At 43.2% G+C, this 22782-nt stretch overlaps 1 long non-coding RNA gene across 2 annotated transcripts in view; it reads left to right on the forward strand.

The window, feature by feature from the left end:
* Positions 1 to 22782, forward strand: part of LOC149439389 (uncharacterized) — a 173679-nt gene that overhangs the window by 139571 nt on the left and 11326 nt on the right. The window contains exon 3 of one of the 2 annotated variants that reach the window (XR_016307822.1): positions 14115 to 14171. The exons of the other annotated variant lie outside the window; for it this stretch is intronic. This is a non-coding gene — a long non-coding RNA (uncharacterized LOC149439389). Of the gene's footprint in view, positions 1 to 14114; positions 14172 to 22782 lie in introns of those variants that run through there. 2 annotated transcript variants of the gene reach the window in all.

Here is a 22782-nt window from a genome sequence, read left to right on the forward strand (position 1 = left end):
ATTTCTCATAAATCCAAAAGAAGAAAAGAGAGGGAAATAAAGAACAATAATATAAAATAAAATGAAGTGAAAAAATGAAAAGAAAAAAAAAAGAAAAAGATAAATATGAAAGGAAAGAAGGTGGAAAAAAAAGGGTTTAGAATAACCTCAGTGATGACTCCTAACCTCTTACCCTAGGTTCACATCTGTGCGGGTGGTGCCACTGCAGATTCGCATGAAAATATGTGCAGCTGCACCACCCGTACAGAGAAATGCGGACCCGCGGGCGGGTGCCATTAGTTCTAATGGCACGCCGCCCGCACTAGAAAATGCAACCATATTGGGAACTGAGCTTCCCGTGCGAGCTGTGTTTTCCAAAGAAGTGCAGAGACTTCTTTCCCTGCGCGTCACGGGCATGGGAGTCCATTCAAATGAATGGGCTCTCGTGCCCGTGCAAAACGTGGCCCGCACGGCTGCATATATGTGAATTATACTCTCTCTAAAAATCTGTCAGGAAGCAGTTTCAATCTATCTCACTATTTAATCCTGGTCAAGATGGCTGCCTTAGCTCTCCAGAGGGTGCAGTCAGATGCCTGACCTAACGAAGTCCATAAGGGGACAAATCTCTTATAAAGCTCTACTTCACCTGTGGCAATGACATAGCACCACCTACTGTTTGGAGGAAAACCTGCAGCTGCCTATCAGTGGCTGCAGCCGCTGATCAGTTTCTTCTGACAGCTGCAGGTGCCACTGTCAAAATACAATGTCCCAGCATTTGAATGGATGAAAGGACCATTCACTTTTTTAATTCAGCCCCCTTCCTGAACAGGCCATTTTTTGCGTTACAGTGCTGTGTTACTTTAACTGACAATTGCGTGGTCATGCAACGCTTCACCCAAATGAAATTTATGTCCTTTTCTTCCTACGAATTGAGCTTTGTTTCGGTGGTATTTGATCGCCTCTGCGGTTTTAATTTTTTGCGCTATAAAAAAAAAAAAGACCGACAATTTTGAGAAAAAAACAATATTTTTAACTTTTTGCTATTAAACATGTCCAGTAAAAAATGTTAAATATCAAAATTTGTCATAAATTTAGGCTAAAATGTATTCTGCTCCGTGGCTTTGGTAAAAAAAAAATCCTGATTTATGTAAATTAATTGGTTTGCATGAAAGTTATAGCATTTACAAATGGCGGTATAGATATTGGGATTTTTTGTTAATTTTTACTAGTAATGGCGGCGATCAGCGACTTATAGCGGGACTGCGGCCGGCATTCTGACACTGGGGGAGAACTGACTTGGTGTCACTGACATCCCCAACGACAGCAATACAGTGATCAGTGCTAATAAAAAACACTGACACTATACTAATGGCAAGCTGGCTAGCGAGTTGATTTTTGAACCCCTTTTTTTATTTTTCCTTTTATTACTGACATGCGTTGCCCGGTTCACGTAGTCCTCGCTTCATAATCCAGTTATAGACCGGGGCGGGTGCCATGTTTTATTTTATTTTACTGCTGTTTTTAAGGTGAGTGAGTGCACTGGACGCCCTGGCTGCCATTGTGCTTTATGCTGGGTGTTCTTTGCACTCCTGTACCTTTAAGAGGGGTGGGCTCCCTTTATGTACACTTGCCCTAGGTCTATCCTTTAAATGCATGTGCCTCTACTATGGGGACTCTCAAATTTGTAGAGTTAGGACCACAGAATACCAGGGTGTTGTGGCTCTGTGGCTTATGTATGTATTTGCAAATGTGTGCTAACTAAACCCCTGTTTTTAATGCATACTGTTAGACAGGTTAATTTGGTTGTTGGCAAGCTGGCTGGCGAGTTGATTTTTGAACCCCTTTTTTTATTTTTTATTTTATTACTGACTGTACTAATGGCAGTTGGCAGGAAGGGGTTAACATCTGGGGAGATCAAAGGGTTAACTGTGTGCTGGGTGTGTTTTACTATGGGGCGGTGTCTGTGTGCTTCACTGTAAGCACACTGCTTTGCATGGCTGTATTGTGCACAACCATTCAAAGCAGTGTGCAGGAGCTAACAGGGAAAAGAACTGTTTTGTTTACTGACAGTTAAACCCCTACCCCCCCCCCATCGGAAATGCTAGGCACTCACCGGGCACTGGCAAGTAATCACCGGCCGGGACCTGGCGAGGGACAGCCGCGAATGCGCGTGCCCTACCCGGAAATGCAATATCACGTATATATACGTGATTTTGCGCACCGTTCCGCCCTGTAGCAGTGTATCTGCTATAGGGCAGATGAGAAACCAAATTTAAAAAAACACTTTTAATGTTATATTTACAGATCAAAAGGGAGCAGATAAGAGAAGTTCATTTGTAATGTTCACATACAATTTACAGCCAGAGTTCTTGTGAAATCACAGGAAATATATGGCAGGGCATGTATATTACATTCAATTACTTCCATGCCATCTGAAGCCACCAAACACATTAAACAGAAATCTATTATTCATAAATTCGTATAACGCACAGATGAGCAGCTGTCCAATAAACGTTCAGAAAAAAACAACAATAACAGAAGTTGTTTGAAATCACATTGATACTAAGGAATTATATAAGACCGGAAATATAGAATTTACACATCCTGTTAAAGTACAGGTAAACCCATTCACTAAAACCGCCGATATATTTTGACATGCTAAAGCTAAGGTTTAGGTATGGCAATTTTTACATAATTACCTTGGTCTGGCCTTTTGAAAATAATGCACTTCCTGTTATAGGCTGACAACTGTCTTCTAGTCATGCTCCTGTGTTGTCACCCTGTAACATGTGCTTTGGGTGGTACATGGGGCCATTCTGTCACTTATTTCACAGGCATCATCATGAAGCCAGTCCAGAACAATGATGTCCTGAAAAGCAAGGTGAACACAGGCCAGTGTTCATGACACACAGTGCTTTAGCACAGGGGTCTCCAAACTTTCTAAACAAAAGGCCAGTTTACCGCCCCTCAGATTTCAGAGAAGCCAGACTGGCCCCAGTGAGAGTAGAAAATGCCATGTGATCAGTGGGGGTAAACAATATCTCAGGTATGATGGTCAATGGAAGTAAAAAATGACATAGTACCTGTGGTCAGTAGGAGCAGAAATAATGCCCCATTTTTATTTATTAGTGATAGGAATAGTTCCCCATCCTTGATGTCAATGGGAGGAATCATGACCCATCCTTGGTGTCAGTGGGAGGTATAGTGACTAGGGATGCACCGATACTGGTACCGGAATTGGTAGTGGTGTTAATTTCAAGTATTTTCATGAGTACTCGTGAAAATGCTTCCGATACCCGAAATCAATACTTTGCGGTGCAATTTGCGTCCATACAAAATGAACGGCATACAATTTGAAAAGGAATGCGGTATGATTCCTGTCCGAATCGCATGTGGTTTCTCGCACTGTGTGAACTTAGGCTGGAATCACTATGACAAGCTTGGGTTCACACAGAAGCAGTGGGGAAACAGCATGAGATTTGGACAGGAATCACACCACATTCCTGTTCAAATCGCATGGTATTCTTTGCAGTGAGATTTGCACCCATTTGTTTTGTATGGACGCAAATCACACCACAAAGTATCAGTACTCGGTATCAGTGAGTACTTGACCGAAAGTATCGGTACTAATACTCACCGATAAAAAGGTATTGGTGCATCCCTAATAGTGACCCATCCTTGATGTCAGTGGAAGGAATAGAGACCCATCCTTAGTGACAATGGGAGGAATTATGACCCATCCTTGGTGTCAGTGGGAAATATAGTGACCCATCCTTGCTGTTAGTGGGAGGAATAATGACCCATCCTTGGTGACAATGGGAGGAATTGTGACCCATCCTTGGTGCCAGTGGGAAGTATAATGACCCATCCTTGCAGTCAGTGGGAGGAATAATGACCCATCCTTGGTGTCAATGAGGGGAATTGTGACCCATCCTTGGTGTCAGTGTGAGAAAATATGCCCCACTGTTGATGTCAATGAAAGGAATTATGCCCCACTGTTGATTGCAATGGGAGGAATTATGCCCCACTGTTGATGTCAATGGAAGGAATTATGCCCCACTGTTGATGTCAATGGAAGGAATTATGCCCCACTGTTGATGTCAATGGGAGGAATTATGCCCCACTGTTGATGTCAATGGAAGGAATTATGTGCCACTGTTGATGTCAATGGGAGGAATTATGCCCCACTGTTGATGTCAATGGGAGGAATTATGTCCCACTGCTGGTGTCAATGGGAGGAATTATGTCCCACTGTTGGTGTCAATGGGAGGAATTATGTCCCACTGTTGATGTCAATGGGAGGAATTAGGCCCCACTGTTGGTGTCAATGGGAGGAATTATGTCCCACTGTTGGTGTCAATGGGAGGAATTATGTCCCACTGTTGATGTCAATGGGAGGAATTATGCCCCACTGTTGGTGTCAATGGGAGGAATTATGCCCCAATGTTGGTGTCAATAGGAGGAATTATGTGCCACTGTTGATGTCAATGGGAGGAATTATGCCCCAATGTTGATGTCAATGGAAGGAATTATACCCCACTGTTGATGTCAATGGAAGCAATTATGTCCCACTGTTGATGTCAATGGAAGGAATTATGCCCCACTGTTGATGTCAATGGAAGGAATTATGTCCCACTGTTGATGTCAATGGGAGGAATTATGTCCCACTGTTGATGTCAATGGAAGGAATTATGTCCCACTGTTGGTGTCAATGGGAGGAATTATGTCCCACTGTTGATGTCAATGGGAGGAATTATGCCCCACTGTTGATGTCAATGGAAGGAATTATGCCCCACTGTTGATGTCAATGGAAGGAATTATGCCCCACTGTTGATGTCAATGGGAGGAATTATGTGCCACTGTTGATGTCAATGGGAGGAATTATGCCCCACTGTTGATGTCAATGGGAGGAATTATGCCCCACTGTTGATGTCAATGGAAGGAATTATGTGCCACTGTTGATGTCAATGGGAGGAATTATGCCCCACTGTTGATGTCAATGGGAGGAATTATGTCCCACTGTTGGTGTCAATGGGAGGAATTATGTCCCACTGTTGGTGTCAATGGGAGGAATTATGTCCCACTGTTGATGTCAATGGGAGGAATTAGGCCCCACTGTTGGTGTCAATGGGAGGAATTATGTCCCACTGTTGGTGTCAATGGGAGGAATTATGTCCCACTGTTGATGTCAATGGGAGGAATTATGCCCCACTGTTGGTGTCAATGGGAGGAATTATGCCCCGATGTTGGTGTCAATAGGAGGAATTATGTGCCACTGTTGATGTCAATGGGAGGAATTATGTCCCAATGTTGATGTCAATGGAAGGAATTATACCCCACTGTTGATGTCAATGGAAGCAATTATGTCCCACTGTTGATGTCAATGGAAGGAATTATGCCCCACTGTTGATGTCAATGGGAGGAATTATGTCCCACTGTTGATGTCAATGGAAGGAATTATGCCCCACTGTTGATGTCAATGGAAGGAATTATGTCCCACTGTTGATGTCAATGGGAGGAATTATGTCCCACTGTTGATGTCAATGGAAGGAATTATGTCCCACTGTTGGTGTCAATGGGAGGAATTATGTCCCACTGTTGATGTCAATGGGAGGAATTATGCCCCACTGTTGGTGTCAATGGGAGGAATTATGTCCCACTGTTGGTGTCAATGGGAGGAATTATGCCCCACTGTTGGTGTCAATGGGAGGAATTATGCCCCACTGTTTGTGTCAATAGGAGGAATTATGTGCCACTGTTGATGTCAATGGGAGGAATTATGCCCCAATGTTGGTGTCAATAGGAGGAATTATGTGCCACTGTTGATGTCAATGGGAGGAATTATGCCCCAATGTTGGTGTCAATAGGAGGAATTATGCCCCACTGTTGGTGTCAATAGGAGGAATTATGTGCCACTGTTAGTTTCAGTCGGAGAAATAGTGCAATGTGTATGTGGGAAAAATATCCCGAGAACTGGATAAAGGCAAGCAAAGGGCTGCATCTGATCCATGACCACAGTTTGGAAACTGTTGATTTAGCAAACTAAATGTCATCCAGTTAGGGTTTGCATCTACTTCAACTGATATAATGCAGGCGGTGCATAAACGTAAAATCCAGGGAGTCCAATGATCCACTTTGAGATATGGAGTGATCCAGCTGAAGCAAAGCGAAGCCTTACTACACCTTTTAGATGAAGCCTCCAGATTGGTGAAACGCATCAGTTCCTTGCTGTCAGTGGGAGGAATAATGACCCATCCTTGGTGTCAATGAGGGGAATTGTGACCCATCCTTGGTGTCAGTGTGAGAAAATATGCCCCACTGTTGATGTCAATGAAAGGAATTATGCCCCATTGTTGATTGCAATGGGAGGAATTATGCCCCACTGTTGATGTCAATGGAAGGAATTATGCCCCACTGTTGATGTCAATGGGAGGAATTATGCCCCACTGTTGATGTCAATGGAAGGAATTATGCCCCACTGTTGATGTCAATGGGAGGAATTATGCCCCACTGTTGATGTCAATAAAAAAGGAATTATGCCCCACTGTTGATGTCAATGGAAGGAATTATGCCCCACTGTTGATGTCAATGGAAGGAATTATGCCCCACTGTTGATGTCAATGGGAGGAATTATGCCCCACTGTTGATGTCAATGGAAGGAATTATGTCCCACTGTTGGTGTCAATGGGAGGAATTATGTCCCACTGTTGGTGTCAATGGGAGGAATTATGTCCCACTGTTGATGTCAATCGGAGGAATTATGCCCCACTGTTGGTGTCAATGGGAGGAATTATGTCCCACTGTTGATGTCAATGGAGGAATTATGCCCCACTGTTGGTGTCAATGGGAGGAATTATGTGCCACTGTTGATGTCAATGGGAGGAATTATGCCCCAATGTTGGTGTCAATAGGAGGAATTATGTGCCACTGTTGATGTCAATGGGAGGAATTATGCCCCAATGTTGATGTGAATGGAAGGAATTATACCCCACTGTTGATGTCAATGGAAGGAATTATGTCCCACTGTTGATGTCAATGGAAGGAATTATGTGCCACTGTTGATGTCAATGGGAGGAATTATGCCCCACTGTTGGTGTCAATGGGAGGAATTATGCCCCGATGTTGGTGTCAATAGGAGGAATTATGTGCCACTGTTGATGTCAATGGGAGGAATTATGTCCCAATGTTGATGTCAATGGAAGGAATTATACCCCACTGTTGATGTCAATGGAAGCAATTATGTCCCACTGTTGATGTCAATGGAAGGAATTATGCCCCACTGTTGATGTCAATGGGAGGAATTATGTCCCACTGTTGATGTCAATGGAAGGAATTATGCCCCACTGTTGATGTCAATGGAAGGAATTATGTCCCACTGTTGATGTCAATGGGAGGAATTATGTCCCACTGTTGATGTCAATGGAAGGAATTATGTCCCACTGTTGGTGTCAATGGGAGGAATTATGTCCCACTGTTGATGTCAATGGGAGGAATTATGCCCCACTGTTGGTGTCAATGGGAGGAATTATGTCCCACTGTTGGTGTCAATGGGAGGAATTATGCCCCACTGTTGGTGTCAATGGGAGGAATTATGCCCCACTGTTTGTGTCAATAGGAGGAATTATGTGCCACTGTTGATGTCAATGGGAGGAATTATGCCCCAATGTTGGTGTCAATAGGAGGAATTATGTGCCACTGTTGATGTCAATGGGAGGAATTATGCCCCAATGTTGGTGTCAATAGGAGGAATTATGCCCCACTGTTGGTGTCAATAGGAGGAATTATGTGCCACTGTTAGTTTCAGTCGGAGAAATAGTGCAATGTGTATGTGGGAAAAATATCCCGAGAACTGGATAAAGGCAAGCAAAGGGCTGCATCTGATCCATGACCACAGTTTGGAAACTGTTGATTTAGCAAACTAAATGTCATCCAGTTAGGGTTTGCATCTACTTCAACTGATATAATGCAGGCGGTGCATAAACGTAAAATCCAGGGAGTCCAATGATCCACTTTGAGATATGGAGTGATCCAGCTGAAGCAAAGCGAAGCCTTACTACACCTTTTAGATGAAGCCTCCAGATTGGTGAAACGCATCAGTTCCTTGCTGTCAGTGGGAGGAATAATGACCCATCCTTGGTGTCAATGAGGGGAATTGTGACCCATCCTTGGTGTCAGTGTGAGAAAATATGCCCCACTGTTGATGTCAATGAAAGGAATTATGCCCCACTGTTGATTGCAATGGGAGGAATTATGCCCCACTGTTGATGTCAATGGAAGGAATTATGCCCCACTGTTGATGTCAATGGGAGGAATTATGCCCCACTGTTGATGTCAATGGAAGGAATTATGCCCCACTGTTGATGTCAATGGGAGGAATTATGCCCCACTGTTGATGTCAATAAAAAAGGAATTATGCCCCACTGTTGATGTCAATGGAAGGAATTATGCCCCACTGTTGATGTCAATGGAAGGAATTATGCCCCACTGTTGATGTCAATGGGAGGAATTATGCCCCACTGTTGATGTCAATGGAAGGAATTATGTCCCACTGTTGGTGTCAATGGGAGGAATTATGTCCCACTGTTGGTGTCAATGGGAGGAATTATGTCCCACTGTTGATGTCAATCGGAGGAATTATGCCCCACTGTTGGTGTCAATGGGAGGAATTATGTCCCACTGTTGATGTCAATGGAGGAATTATGCCCCACTGTTGGTGTCAATGGGAGGAATTATGTGCCACTGTTGATGTCAATGGGAGGAATTATGCCCCAATGTTGGTGTCAATAGGAGGAATTATGTGCCACTGTTGATGTCAATGGGAGGAATTATGCCCCAATGTTGATGTCAATGGAAGGAATTATACCCCACTGTTGATGTCAATGGAAGGAATTATGTCCCACTGTTGATGTCAATGGAAGGAATTATGTGCCACTGTTGATGTCAATGGGAGGAATTATGCCCCACTGTTGATGTCAATGGGAGGAATTATGTCCCACTGTTGGTGTCAATGGGAGGAATTATGCCCCACTGTTGATGTCAATGGGAGGAATTATGTCCCACTGTTGATGTCAATGGGAGGAATTATGTCCCACTGTTGATGTCAATGGGAGGAATTATGCCCCACTGTTTGTGTCAATAGGAGGAATTATGTGCCACTGTTGATGTCAATGGGAGGAATTATGCCCCAATGTTGGTGTCAATAGGAGGAATTATGCCCCAATGTTGGTGTCAATAGGAGGAATTATGCCCCACTGTTGGTGTCAATAGGAGGAATTATGTGCCACTGTTAGTTTCAGTCGGAGAAATAGTGCAATGTGTATGTGGGAAAAATGTCCCGAGAACTGGATAAAGGCAAGTAAAGGGCTGCATCTGATCCATGACCACAGTTTGGAGACTGTTGATTTAGCAAACTAAATGTCATCCAGTTAGGGTTTGCATCTACTTCAACTGATATAATGCAGGCGGTGCATAAACGTAAAATCCAGGGAGTCCAATGATCCACTTTGAGATATGGAGTGATCCAGCTGAAGCAAAGCGAAGCCTTACTACACCTTTTAGATGAAGCCTCCAGATTGGTGAAACACATCAGATTGCAAGGTAACGATTGCAGAGGCACAGCTGCCTTACAATGGATTTGATCTGGATCAATACATGATGGAATATAAAGAGCCGGAACAAGCTGAGAGAGCGTTTTGGGGCTGTGCTATATTGAACGTGTCTGCTGGAGAATTGCTGTCCATCATATTGTTCTAACATTTCTAAACATTTTGTTGTAGCTATGAGTAGTGAGTCACATTTAGCTGGACCTGTTCTGCCATGGTGAAGAGTTTTTGATGCTTAAGTAGGTTTCTCAGTTCTAATAAGTGTCAAGGATCTACCCTAGCATTCTGCCTTGACACAATCGTTGGCTCAAACCATGGGGATTGGGTTATAGGGACCGAGTTACCAGTGAGGATATGAATACTGGGTTATGTTGCTTCACTAACATAGGAAACCATTAAGATGAGCAGGAAAATGTATTCATCATTACAGAACAAGGCTACTTGACTGCGGTTGCTACTGCTAGTTCTGCCACCCAGCTGGGTACTGACTGTGTATTCCACTTGGTTACATTTGGCCACTTTCAGGCTAACAAGGTTTGCCAAATTATATTTTATGGGTATCTTACTAGTACTTGCAGAGTACCATTATGAAAAGACAGTTTTTGCCCCAAGATGGCCATGCACTGTGTGAATTTCTGTAAGTTTTGTTCTGTAGGTTGCCCCTTTTGGCCCCCTCCCCCACACCTGACATTCCTTAAATGAAAATTGAAAGCTGAACAGTGCCTGCATCCAATCAGATAGAAGCACTGTTTGGGTATTTTGCCAGCTGGCAGCACCCCAAATGCTTTGTATCACAGTCTTTTGCACTTAGAGTAGATTGGCTCTCCTCTCGTTATGAAGAGAATGTAGCAACAGCAGGGCAACTTATTGAGGGCAGCAAGCCAGATTTGTTCCAAAGCAAGGTATGTCCAGCACCAGTCCACACAGTTATTGTACTACTGACTGTAGCTTTGCGGTCCTAGGCCATGGCCTATGGTAGCTATGTAGAAATCCAGCTCATCCTATCTGAGAAGAGCCACTACGCTTCTTAAAATCTATGTAAATCCAATTACATATTACTGTAAATCCAATGTCAATGTGAAGTTTTAACATGTTAATGTAAATTTCTAATATTTGTAAAGCTAGTGAATTCAGTAAACTAATATTCAGTGATCCCGCCATGAAGGTCCATGCTCATTTCCTGTTATAGGGTGACAATGCTTTATCTTTATGTTGCACTACCACCTTAGGAGTCGCTGAAGATTTGGGTCCCCCTATAGTCCTGCAAAGCCAAGAAAAACGCATTTCCTTCCAATCTTGCACTCCAGAAACAGTAAACAGTTCTTGAACTTGTTCTGTTTTATTTTATTAGAGGGAATTGAACTTGGATGGGGATGAGGGATACATGGGATGCCCAAGGAACTGTTACAACTGAGAACAACATCCTTCAACTATGTACACGTGCTCAGAAGGGTTTCTTTTCTCTGGAGCTATCCAGCCTCTCCTGATGTACCACCTCAGACCCCATGAAATCTCATTTTCACCCAGTTGCCTGAGGGAACTCCTGGGCAAGGGGACCCAGAATCTGCCACTCTAAGATCAGCATTCCTAGATGGGGGCTAGTCAGGTTTCCTACCAGAATGCCCTCTCCCCTTATCTGGCCCAGGGGGAGTGGGATTACTCACTCAGTTCTCTACTGCAAGCTTGTTGGGTTGCTGGCTGCCTTCAGGCCTGATGCTGGGCTGGCTCCTTCCCTGTTTCACAGGTTTTCCTCTCTCATGGGAGGGTTGAGGCTGAGAGGTGCTCCCTTCCAGCTCCTTCCTCTTTAGGTAGTCCCCTCTCGTGGACCCCCTCCTAGGCTCCACACACAATCCTGCTCACTCCATCTTCCACCCCAACTCTCCTACTACTGAGCAGGCTTAGTCACTCTTAAGGGCTGTCCTGGCCCCATGCCAAGCCACCTGCTTGAGGATTGGTCAGGATCCTTTAAGAGTGCAGACCAGCTCCTCCTTACTTATGCCCACTGAGTTCTAGAAACGTCTCCAGATCAGGGGGAAGTATCAAGGAACTGATCTGCAGAGCCTCTCAGTCCTGACCCAGATTCAACCCCTCTATCTCCCTGGCTGCTGCTCAGCCTCCTAACTAAAAATTTTTTTAACTAGCCTCACTTAGCTAACTAGGAGGGTCAGGGGCGGACTGACAACTCATGGGGCCCCCAGGCAATAGGGGATCATGGGGCCCCTGTGTCCTTGCCCAAACTCAAAAAAGCCTATGAAAAAGGTACCAGGGGCATCTCATGGGGCCCCCTACTGACCCCGGGCCCTCAGGCAGTGCCCGAGTTTCCAAATGGTCAGTCTGCCCCTGAGGAGGGTACTACATTTCATTTGTGTTCCTGCATTGTCACCCTGTCACATGGACACAGCACACATTACACAGGCATTACACTGTTGTCACTATCAGGAAATCAAGAAATGCCATGCAGTCATCGCTGGAATATGTGGAGATGTGGACAGAAATGGGGAGATTTGCTGCAACCGGAGAGTGCAAAATCTGGTGCAGCTCTGCACAGAAACCAATCAGCTTCCATGTTTTAGTGTCAAAGCTTAATTGCACAAGCTGAAGCTAGAAGATGATTGGCTATCATGCAGAGCTGCACCAGATTCTGAGTGCTCCAGTTTTAGTAAATCTCCCCCAAAGTAACTACTAAGAGGCTGCAGGGGATCAGCAGCACTGAGAAGCAGCAAAGAATGAAAAAAGATGAAATTAAATGTTTTTTTTCTTCAAGTCAATTTTGTATGGTACACGTTAGAGTGTTACCCTCATTGGGGATCGGATCCTAGGAGAATGTCATTAATGGAACTAATTTCTTTCACGAGCAGGAGATGCTACACCGAGGATTGTCTGCAGAGTTGCTGGGACATTAGATCCTCCTGGATTTTAGATTTATGTGCAGTGTATTGTGAGTTTATTGGCCCTTATCTGATGTTACACCATAAGAACAGCAGGTTAGAATTTATTATTTTCAGTACGTCCTCTATTATTCTTTGGATTAATAGGATTTCAAATGTCTGCTTCTGTTCGTTACAGAGCTAGAAAATACTTTAAGGCTCGTTCACACATAGGTGTTTGTTTAGTAAAGGCAAACTGAACTCTGTAAGTGCAATTGCTCCAGAGCAGGGGCGGACTGACCATTCGAGCACTCGGGCACTGCCCGAGGGCCCGGGGTCAGTAGGGAGCCCCATGAGATACCCCTGGTACCTTTCATAGGCTTTTTTGGGCGTGGTTTGAGTGTGGGCGAGGACACAGGGGCCCCATGATCCCCTATTGCCCGGGGGTCCCATGAGTTGTGAGTCCGCCCCTGCTCCAGAGCTTACTAAATGAGGTGTAGCTTCACTTTACAAAGAATAAAACTATTTCTACTTTACATTTGGTGGGATTTTTAAGGCAATCTTGGAATATAAGTAAACCAAACAGATTTTTAAAAACGTTTTGACATTTTATTAGTACATCAAATTCATATTTCCCCAATAAAACACGACAATTCTTGACAGCATGTAAATTGACAATACTTGAATTATTGCCTTGAAAAATAAGCAGTATTTCTTGAAGCTGATTTCCATCTTGCAACCTCAGTTGAGGAAACTACAAGTGCATTCAGCCTATATCCAATGCGTTTCGAATACTTTAGTACAGATTCTTCCTCAGGGAAAGGATACCACTCTAAAACATTAATTTGCAATAATTAAACCTTATATATATATTAATTATGGTCCAAGAATTGACAAAGTAACTTTACAGATTTTACATACCACCAAAATTGGTCAAAGTGAAAATGCCCTGCTGTGTTTTGGAGAACGAGTCCCCCCCCCAAAAAAACAGGATGAGGTAATCACTTAATATGTTTTACAAAGCCAATCACATGCAAGAAAAATAGAAAATATAGTATTTTTGCTTGCACATGATTGGATGATAGAAGTCAGCTGAGCTTTACTTCGTTTACTAAGCTCTGGAGCAATTGCGCTAGCGAGTGCAACTGCACTTGCAAAGTGCAGTCTATTTGCCTTAAAGTGGAGCTCCACCCAAAAGGAGAAGTTCCGCTTTAAGGACTGCTTCCCCTCTCTCCATTAAGGATTGGCACCTTTGGGGAGCGGGTACCCGAATTTGACAGGTACCCGCTCCCACTTCCAGTCTGATCGCCTAGGCGATCGGAAGCGGAAGGTGTCCTCCCTCCCTGTAGTCTTTTGGGACATGTGACAGGTCCCAGAAGACTACAGGACCATTCATGAAGCGCAGCGCTACTCGCGCATGTGCAGTGGGTACCCGGGTGTGAAGCCGCAAGCTATCACAGCCGGGTGCCCACACTGAGGATGCCGGCCTCCTGGAATATAGGACGGCCGGTGAAACAGGCTGCGGGGGGGACACACCATGGGACCGAGGGACAGGTAAGTGGCTGTCTTTTAATCAGCAGCTACAGTTTTTGTAGATGCTGACTTTTCTTTTTTTACAGCGTGAGTGGAACTCCACTTTAAGTAAATCCAGCCTTTTTGCCTTTAGAATGTCACTGCACAGCAATGAGGAGACATGAATGAAGAAATCCAATCCAATGTGTAAGTGTCACAGCACTGGACCAGTATGTAGTCTGTTGTCCCTTTAGGTGATGCAAGATATGTTGTCTTTCAAGGGGGCACTTGGGCTGATGGAGGTAAGACACGAGTGAGCCTTGTTAGGGTCTTGGCTGCTGTCTCTCTGGTAGTGACTGAAAGGTGCTCGGCCAGATCGATTTGAATGAGATTTGAATCAGCTTGGAAGGTCATCACACTTGAGGTTATTATTAACCCCTTTGCGCCGGCGCCTCCCGGCCCTGTAAGAGGTTTTAGAAGCTGGGAGGCGGGGTGGGGTTTTAGGGTCATGTGACCGCCGTGATTCGCTGTCACATAATCGGAAAAGGTCCTGATCACAAGGGGAGATCTGGACCTTTTCGTGAGTCACGGACATATGTGCTGGGAGCGCGCAGGGCGCACGCTTTCAGCACATATGTATTTTCAAATGGTATGCAAATATGCGGCCGCTCTGTGTCAAAGCGTAGACACCAAGAGGCTGCATATTTGTGTGCGCTCGGCGACTAGGGGTTAATAATGTTTAGTGAAGTTGGCAGCTGCTGAGTAAAGCCAACATGTTTCGGGTAAAGTACCTCCCCCTTTGTCAGGGCTGTGATGGTGGGCGTGGTCAGAACTGAGCGCCAGCTCTCCGTCTTTTAACAGCTCCCAAAGAATTTTTTCTTTACTTTACCTCTGGTTCCAGGTCAATGCTGACTACACCCACCATCACAGCTCTGACGAAGGGGGAGGCACTTCCCTTGAAACGCGTTGGCTTTACTCTGCACCTTGGGACTTCAGCAAACATTCTTAACAATATCGTCCAGTGTGATGACCTTCCATAATGAGCGTGCCTCTACACTCATTTGATGTAAATGAAACGTCATTTTTTGCATTCCAAATAAAGTTAAAAAAGAAAAAGTAAACAGTGTGAAACAGTAGAACACATCACACCATTCCCTTCACCGCAGCTCACTGCAGCCAAAAAGTACAGCGTCCCACCTGCTAAAACAAAGAGTTAAGCATGTGGACAGCATGAATGAACCCTTATTGGAGAACTGTTCATGTGAGCATTTTACTAATTTATAAATAATGGAAATGCTGTTTTTTTGTTTGTATATGGGTTTTTCTAACACATAAAACAAGCAGGACAATTAAATGCTTTATATGTAATATACCTGTTTACTGTTATATATTTTAAGTGATATTATAGTATAATATTTATTTGTGCGTGAGTGAGTGAACAATTGATGTTAGGTGACATTTTATCTAATGAGCTAAAATGGAACCAAATATAAAAAACATAAAAATTGTGAGCAGGCAGGCTTTTTATTGCAGAAGAAACATGCAATGTCTCTTCTATAATAAAGTACAGTTACCTGCCCATTTGCCATATTCTGCAGAAAGTCAAGCAGTTTTCATCCCTGGGCGCATGCTGCCCTAAATGGAAGTAGTGCTGAGTGCACTGTCCAGCAGTCCCTTTTTTTTAGTAAAGTCACCCTTTAAGGCAGTGGTTCTCAACCTTTCTAATGCCGCGACCCCTTAATACAGTTCCTCATGTTGTGGTGACCCCCAACCATAAAATTATTTTCATTGCTACTTCATAACTGTAATTTTGCAGTGGGAGGAGTAGTGCCCCATCACTGATGTCAGCGGGATGAATAGTGCCCCATCGTTGGTATCAGTGGGAGGAATAGTGCCCCATCATTGGTGTCAGTGGGAGGAATAGTGCCCCATCATTGGTGTCAGTGGGAGGAATAGTGCCCCATCACTGATGTCAGTGGGATGAATAGTGCCCCATCACTGGTGTCAGTGGGAGGAATAGTGCCCCATCACTGATGTCAGTGGGATGCATAGTGCCCCATCGTTGGTATCAGTGGGAGGAATAGTGCCCCATCACTGATGTCAGTGGGATGAATAGTGCCCCATCACTGGTGTCAGTGGGAGGAATAGTGCCCCATCACTGGTGTCAGTGGGAGGAATAGTGCCCCATCACTGGTGTCAGTGGGAGGAATAGTGCCCCATCGTTGGTGTCAGTGGGAGGAATAGTGCCCCATCGTTGGTGTCAGTGGGAGGAATAGTGCCCCATCGTTGGTGTCAGTGGGAGGAATAGTGCCCCATCGTTGGTGTCAGTGGGAGGAATAGTGCCCCATCGTTGGTGTCAGTGGGAGGAATAGTGCCCCATCGTTGGTGCCAGTGGGAGGAATAGTGCCCCATCGTTGGTGTCAGTGGGAGGAATAGTGCCCCATCGTTGGTGTCAGTGGGAGGAATAGTGCCCCATCGTTGGTATCAGTGGGAGGAATAGTGCCCCATCGTTGGTGTCAGTGGGAGGAATAGTGCCCCATCGTTGGTGTCAGTGGGAGGAGTAGTGCCCCATCGTTGGTGTCAGTGGGGGGAGTAGTGCCCCATCATTTGTGTCAGTGGGGGGAGTAGTGCTCCATCACTGGTGTCAGTGGGGGGAGTAGTGCCCCATCACTGGTGTCAGTGGGAGGAGTAGTGCTCCATCACTGGTGTCAGTGGGAGGAATAGTGCCACATCACTGGTGTCAGTGGGAGGAATAGTGCCCCATCACTGGTGTCAGTGGGAGGAGTAGTGCCCCATCATTGGTGTCAGTGGGAGGAGTAGTGCCCCATCATTGGTGTCAGTGGGAGGAGTAGTGCCCCATCATTGGTGTCAGTGGGGGGAGTAGTGCCCCATCGTTGATGTCAGTGTGGTGGAGGGGAGAATAGTGCCCCATCATTGGTGTCAGTGGGGGGAGTAGTGCTCCATCACTGGTGTCAGTGGGGGGAGTAGTGCCCCATCACTGGTGTCAGTGGGAGGAGTAGTGCTCCATCACTGGTGTCAGTGGGAGGAATAGTGCCACATCATTGGTGTCAGTGGGAGGAATAGTGCCCCATCATTGGTGTCAGTGGGAGGAGTAGTGCCCCATCATTGGTGTCAGTGGGAGGAGTAGTGCCCCATCATTGGTGTCAGTGGGGGGAGTATTGCCCCATCACTGGTGTCAGTGGGGGGAGTAGTGCTCCATCACTGGTGTCAGTGGGGGGAGTAGTGCTCCATCACTGGTGTCAGTGGGGGGAGTAGTGCCCCATCACTGGTGTCAGTGGGAGGAGTAGTGCTCCATCACTGGTGTCAGTGGGAGGAATAGTGCCACATCATTGGTGTCAGTGGGAGGAATAGTGCCCCATCATTGGTGTCAGTGGGGGGAGTAGTGCCCCATCATTGGTGTCAGTGGGGGGAGTAGTGCCCCATCATTGGTGTCAGTGGGAGGAATAGTGCCCCATCACTGGTGTCCGTGGGGGGAGTAGTGCCCCATCACTGGTGTCAGTGGGAGGAATAGTGCCACATCATTGGTGTCAGTGGGAGGAATAGTGCCACATCATTGGTGTCAGTGGGAGGAATAGTGCCCCATCATTGGTGTCAGTGGGAGGAATAGTGCCCCATCACTGGTGTCAGTGGGAGGAATAGTGCCACATCATTGGTGTCAGTGGGAGGAATAGTGCCCCATCATTGGAGTCGGGGGGGGGGAAATAGTGTCCCATCTTTGGTGTCAGTGGGGGGGGGAATAGTGCCCCATCGTTGGTGTCAGTGGGGGGAGGAATAGTGCCCCATCGTTGGTGTCAGTGGGGGGAGGAATAGTGCCCCATCGTTGGTGTCAGTGGGGGGAGGAATAGTGCCCCATCGTTGGTGTCAGTGGGGGGAGGAATAGTGCCACATCGTTGGTGTCAGTGGGGGGAGGAATAGTGCCCCATCGTTGGTGTCAGTTGGGGGAGGAATAGTGCCCCATCGTTGGTGTCAGTGGGGGGAGGAATAGTGCCCCATCGTTGGTGTCAGTGGGGGGAGGAATAGTGCCCCATCGTTGGTGTCAGTGGGGGGAGGAATAGTGCCCCATCGTTGGTGTCAGTGGGGGGAGGAATAGTGCCCCATCGTTGGTATTAGTGACACAAATGATGGGGCACTATTCCTTCCACTGACACCAATGATACTTACTTTGCTGACCCCTGCTCCAGCCTGGGCTCGCTCTCTCACTTATAAGATATCTTCCTGCGCCTAGTGAGACACTCTACTACAGGTACTATCCTGCTGCTGTGCAATGTGAACAACACAAATATATGAAAAAATAAAATAACAGCGCAAAACATAGACCTCTACATAAAATCAAAAAAGTGCAAAAAAAATTTTTTGTAAAACAAAATACAATTTAAATGGTGCAGTCCATCAAATTCTTATATAAATAGTGAAATCCATCAAAATAAACTAAAGTTCAAAAATATTCAAAAATATATGTGCAAAAAAAGAAAAAAAAAAAAAAAGAAAGAAATCTTTTCACATTCTTCTTGTAAAGAAAACTTCCACCTTCCACCCGTGAAAACCAATATCAAATGCACTCACCAGATATAGGTGAATAAAACGCCTTTTAGGAATTTTATGGGATCCTACACCCTCTTTCGTATCCACTCTATAGGAATCCTCTCCTCCAACATGGGCTCCACCATCCGACCAGGGAGAAAAAAATCTCAAATAGTGTGATATTGTAAGACACCATTTCATATGTGAAATCAAGGATTAAGGCCACTCACATTAATTTCACTTTAAAAAGGCATATTTATTAAGGCAAGCTTCTCTCCAGATGAACAGTAGATGCAAGGTAACCTCTCACAGAATCTCACATCACAGTCCCAGGTTCCAGCAGAAGCTCCACAGAGACCACACATATATAAATCCCACAAAGATGGCCGCTGGAACGCACCACTCAGCGTGCGCTCCACTCACCGGAAGTGACGTCGGACATGCAAAATAAAACCGGAAATGCGTCAACGCGTTTCGCCCCTCCCACAGGGCGTTCTCAAGACAATCATTTCCTGTTTGAAGCTCCCTTATATACCCAACTGGGACCCACCCCTCCGTTGTGATAGGTCTAAACCCTCCCCGGGATTATCAAAACAAACCACTCCTCCTGTGATGTAACGTGAGAATCCTTTACACATGAGGTCTATGCCTACATAATTCAGAATACTTATTAGAACCATTAGATTATCTCCCAAAAGCGACATGTGTAAACCACATGCCACCAGTGGGAAAACACGAATGTATTTTAAATTTTAAAACAATACCTCAAAAATACAAAAACTTTCTTTAATAAATAAGCAATGAAATAACAATTTTAAAATTAAAATAAAATAATTTATGAAGAATAATATAATAAAAATAAAAATAAAAAATGAAATATAAAATATAATAAAAATAAAAATAAAAATAAAAATAAAAATAAAAATAAAATAAAATAAAAATAAAAATAAAAATAAATATAAAAATAAAAATAAAAAAATAAAAATAAAAATAAAAATAAAAATAAAAATAAAAATAAAAAAAAAAAAAATAAAAAAAAAAAAATAAAAATAAAAAAAAAAATAAAAATGAAAAAATAATAAATAAAAATAAAAATAAAAATAAAAATAAAAATAAAATAAAAATAAAAATAAAATTAAAATTAAAATAAAATAAATGAGAATGCAAATTCATCAAGAAATGAAGTATATATAGGAATGGAAATACTATGCTATTACCAATTAGACAGATAACAATTGATGTCTATGTCTGAATTCAACCCTTTAGGGTACAAAGATCCTAATTGAAAGATCCATTTTGTTTCATTCTGCGAGATACTTTTGACCATATCTCCCCCCCTCCAGTGGGGAAAAATCCGATCAATCCCGCAGAATTTCAAACACGATGGATCTCTATTATGGCACATTCTGAAATGATAAGAAAGACTATGATGTTTAAATCCTTTTTTGATATTTCTAATGTGTTCACCCAATCTCACCGACAATTTCCTGGACGTTCTACCTACGTATTGCAGGTGACAAGAACACTCCAGCAAATACGTAACAAAAGAACTGTCACAAGATATAAAATTATTTATTTTATAGGAGGAACCTGTAGAGCAAGAATGAAACGAATCATATCTCCTCTTAGTGTCTCCTTTCATGTTTCTACATGCCAAACACCTATTACATTTATAAAACCCCACAGTGTCCAAAAAAGTTGCCTTTTTCTTCGGAATATCTGGGACATTTTTTGCCAACTTCATTCTCAGTGTGGGTGGTTTTCTGTAGACAAAAGACGGTTTCTCCGGTATTACATCATGGAGAACCTCATCCCTCTTCAGTATTGACCAGTGTTTCCTTATGATTTTCTCAATAACCTTATATTGATTTGAGTAACCCGTAATAAAAGCCAATTCACCTGTTTTCTTTTTCTTCTTTCTATTTGTTAATAATTCATCTCTATTCATCATCCCCACTTGATTCATTGCACCCATTAGAATATTTTCTTCATAACCTTTTTCTCTGAATCTTTCCAGCAATATGTTGGCTTGCTCTTGAAATGTTTTGTTGTCATCACAATTCCTTTTAAGTCTAATGAGTTGACTTTTGGGAACAGACCTCAACCAATTTCTATGATGACAACTGTGGATTGGGATGTAAGCATTCCTATCCACTTGTTTAAAGTATGTTTTTGTATAAAGATGGTCCCCCTGTCTATAGATGACTAAATCAAGAAAGTCTATAGATTCCATGCCGATATGATTGGTAAAAGTGATGTTATAAGGATTACACTCCATTCCACGGATGTACTCCTCTAAACCATTCCTGGTTCCCTTCCAAATTATCACGATGTCATCTATAAACCTTCTAAAGAGTATTAAATTCTCATTTATATGTTGAAATATAGCCTTATCTTCCCACATACTCATGAAAAGGTTGGCTACTGATGGAGCATACTTTGCTCCCATCGCAACTCCAGTACACTGCCTGTAATAACTATTGGAATGCCAAAAATAATTGTTTGACATTGCTAGATCAAGACAATCTAGCAAAAAATCGATTTGGTCAGTTTTTAAACCCGATTTTTTCTCCAAAGCCCACCTCACTGCTGTTAGAGCATCCTCATGTCTAATGTTGGTATATAATGCATTAACATCAACACTGGCCAAAACACAGTTATCTTTCATCCTTATTTTTTTCAAAACTGAGATCAAATCCCCACTATCTTTTAGGTAAGATGGAAAACCTGATACCAGGGGTTGTAAGAAATCATCCACATATTCCCCTAATCTCGAAAACAATGAATCAATCCCATTAACAATGGGTCTTCCAGGGGGTTTTAATAGACTTTTGTGAATCTTGGGTAATTGGTATATAACAGGTGTAACAGGTGCTTTAGGTACCAAATATCTCGCTTCTTTTTTGTTTAGAAAACCTTCTTTAACACCTCTTTTCACTAATTTCATTAATTTATTCTTATAGCTTTTTAAAGGGTTACCTCTCAATTTCTCATATGTATTTACATCACCCACCAATCTATTCAATTCTTCATAGTAATCATTCCTATTCAACACTACCACCCCTCCTCCTTTATCTGCTGATCTTATTACAATATTATTATTTTTTTCTAATTGTTGGATTCCTCTGATTAGATCATGCTTATTCCTCTTATTTGGAACAGATATTACCTCCAAATCATGTTCTACCATCTTTTTAAATGTATCTATACAACAATTATTCCCCACTTTTGGGTTGAACACAGACTTGTTCCTCAAATTGGTGTGCTTGTAAAACTCTTCATTCCCATCATTGCTTATTATTCCATCCTTCTGAGAATCAATAACATTAAGTTTGGAGTGTTTACTCCAATATTTTTTTAAATTGAGTTTTCTAATAAATCTATGAAGATCTATGTAAGTTTCCAATTTATTTAATTTTTTATCGGGTGCATATTTCAGACCCAATGCTAAAACCCTCAATTCATCTTCTTTTAAGATATATTCACTTAAATTAAAAATTCCTTCATTTACATTGACCTTTTCCTTTTTCCTTTTACCTCCTCTGCATCCCCTGTATTTCTTCCTTCCCAATAGGGGTCCTGATAGTTTGGGTCCTGATAGTTTTGATAATTCTGATAATTGGGAGGTGGTTTCCATCCACCCCTCCCCCCTCTGTTTGGGTAATACTGACCCCCCTCTCCCTCTCGGATTGAAAAATCCTCTTGGATTCCCCCCTCTCCATGGCGGTCCCACAAAACCTCCTCTTGGAAAAACCTTTCCCTCATATTGATGATTATATGGGGATCCCATTAAAGGTCCAAATCTATTATATGTGGGCACCCCATGGTAGGAAGTAGGATTCTCATCCATATTTTTCTTAGGGGAAGAGTTCTTTTGTGTATTTTTAGAAAAAGCAACAGTAGCTGCCTTAGTCTTCACTCCAGATGATCCCAAATTGGAACCTAGATCTTTAATTTCCCCCTCAACTGAAGAATTTCTAGAATCATCGGTTCCCTTACTATTTTCATCCTGCCACTTATAAACATTTAGGGATTTGTAGTCCTGTATATCTCTACTATATTTCTTGATTTTCTTCTTTTTGGTATCCTCATCTACTTTATTAATATATTCTTGAGTTAATTTTGCCTTTTCTTTAAAATCCATTGATTCACTGAAAGGGGCCATTTTCTCCTTTAAATTATAAATTATTTCTTCCAAAATTTTAAGTTTCCTTTTTCTTCTTTGTACAATTAATTCCATAAGTTTTTTCTCAACATGGTTGAAAAATGAGAACCACTCC

Source organism: Staurois parvus, unplaced genomic scaffold, assembly GCF_062004578.1.
Source record: "Staurois parvus isolate SC_StPar_1 unplaced genomic scaffold, SC_StPar_1.0 ptg001131l, whole genome shotgun sequence".
Classification (NCBI taxonomy): Eukaryota; Metazoa; Chordata; class Amphibia; order Anura; family Ranidae; genus Staurois; species Staurois parvus.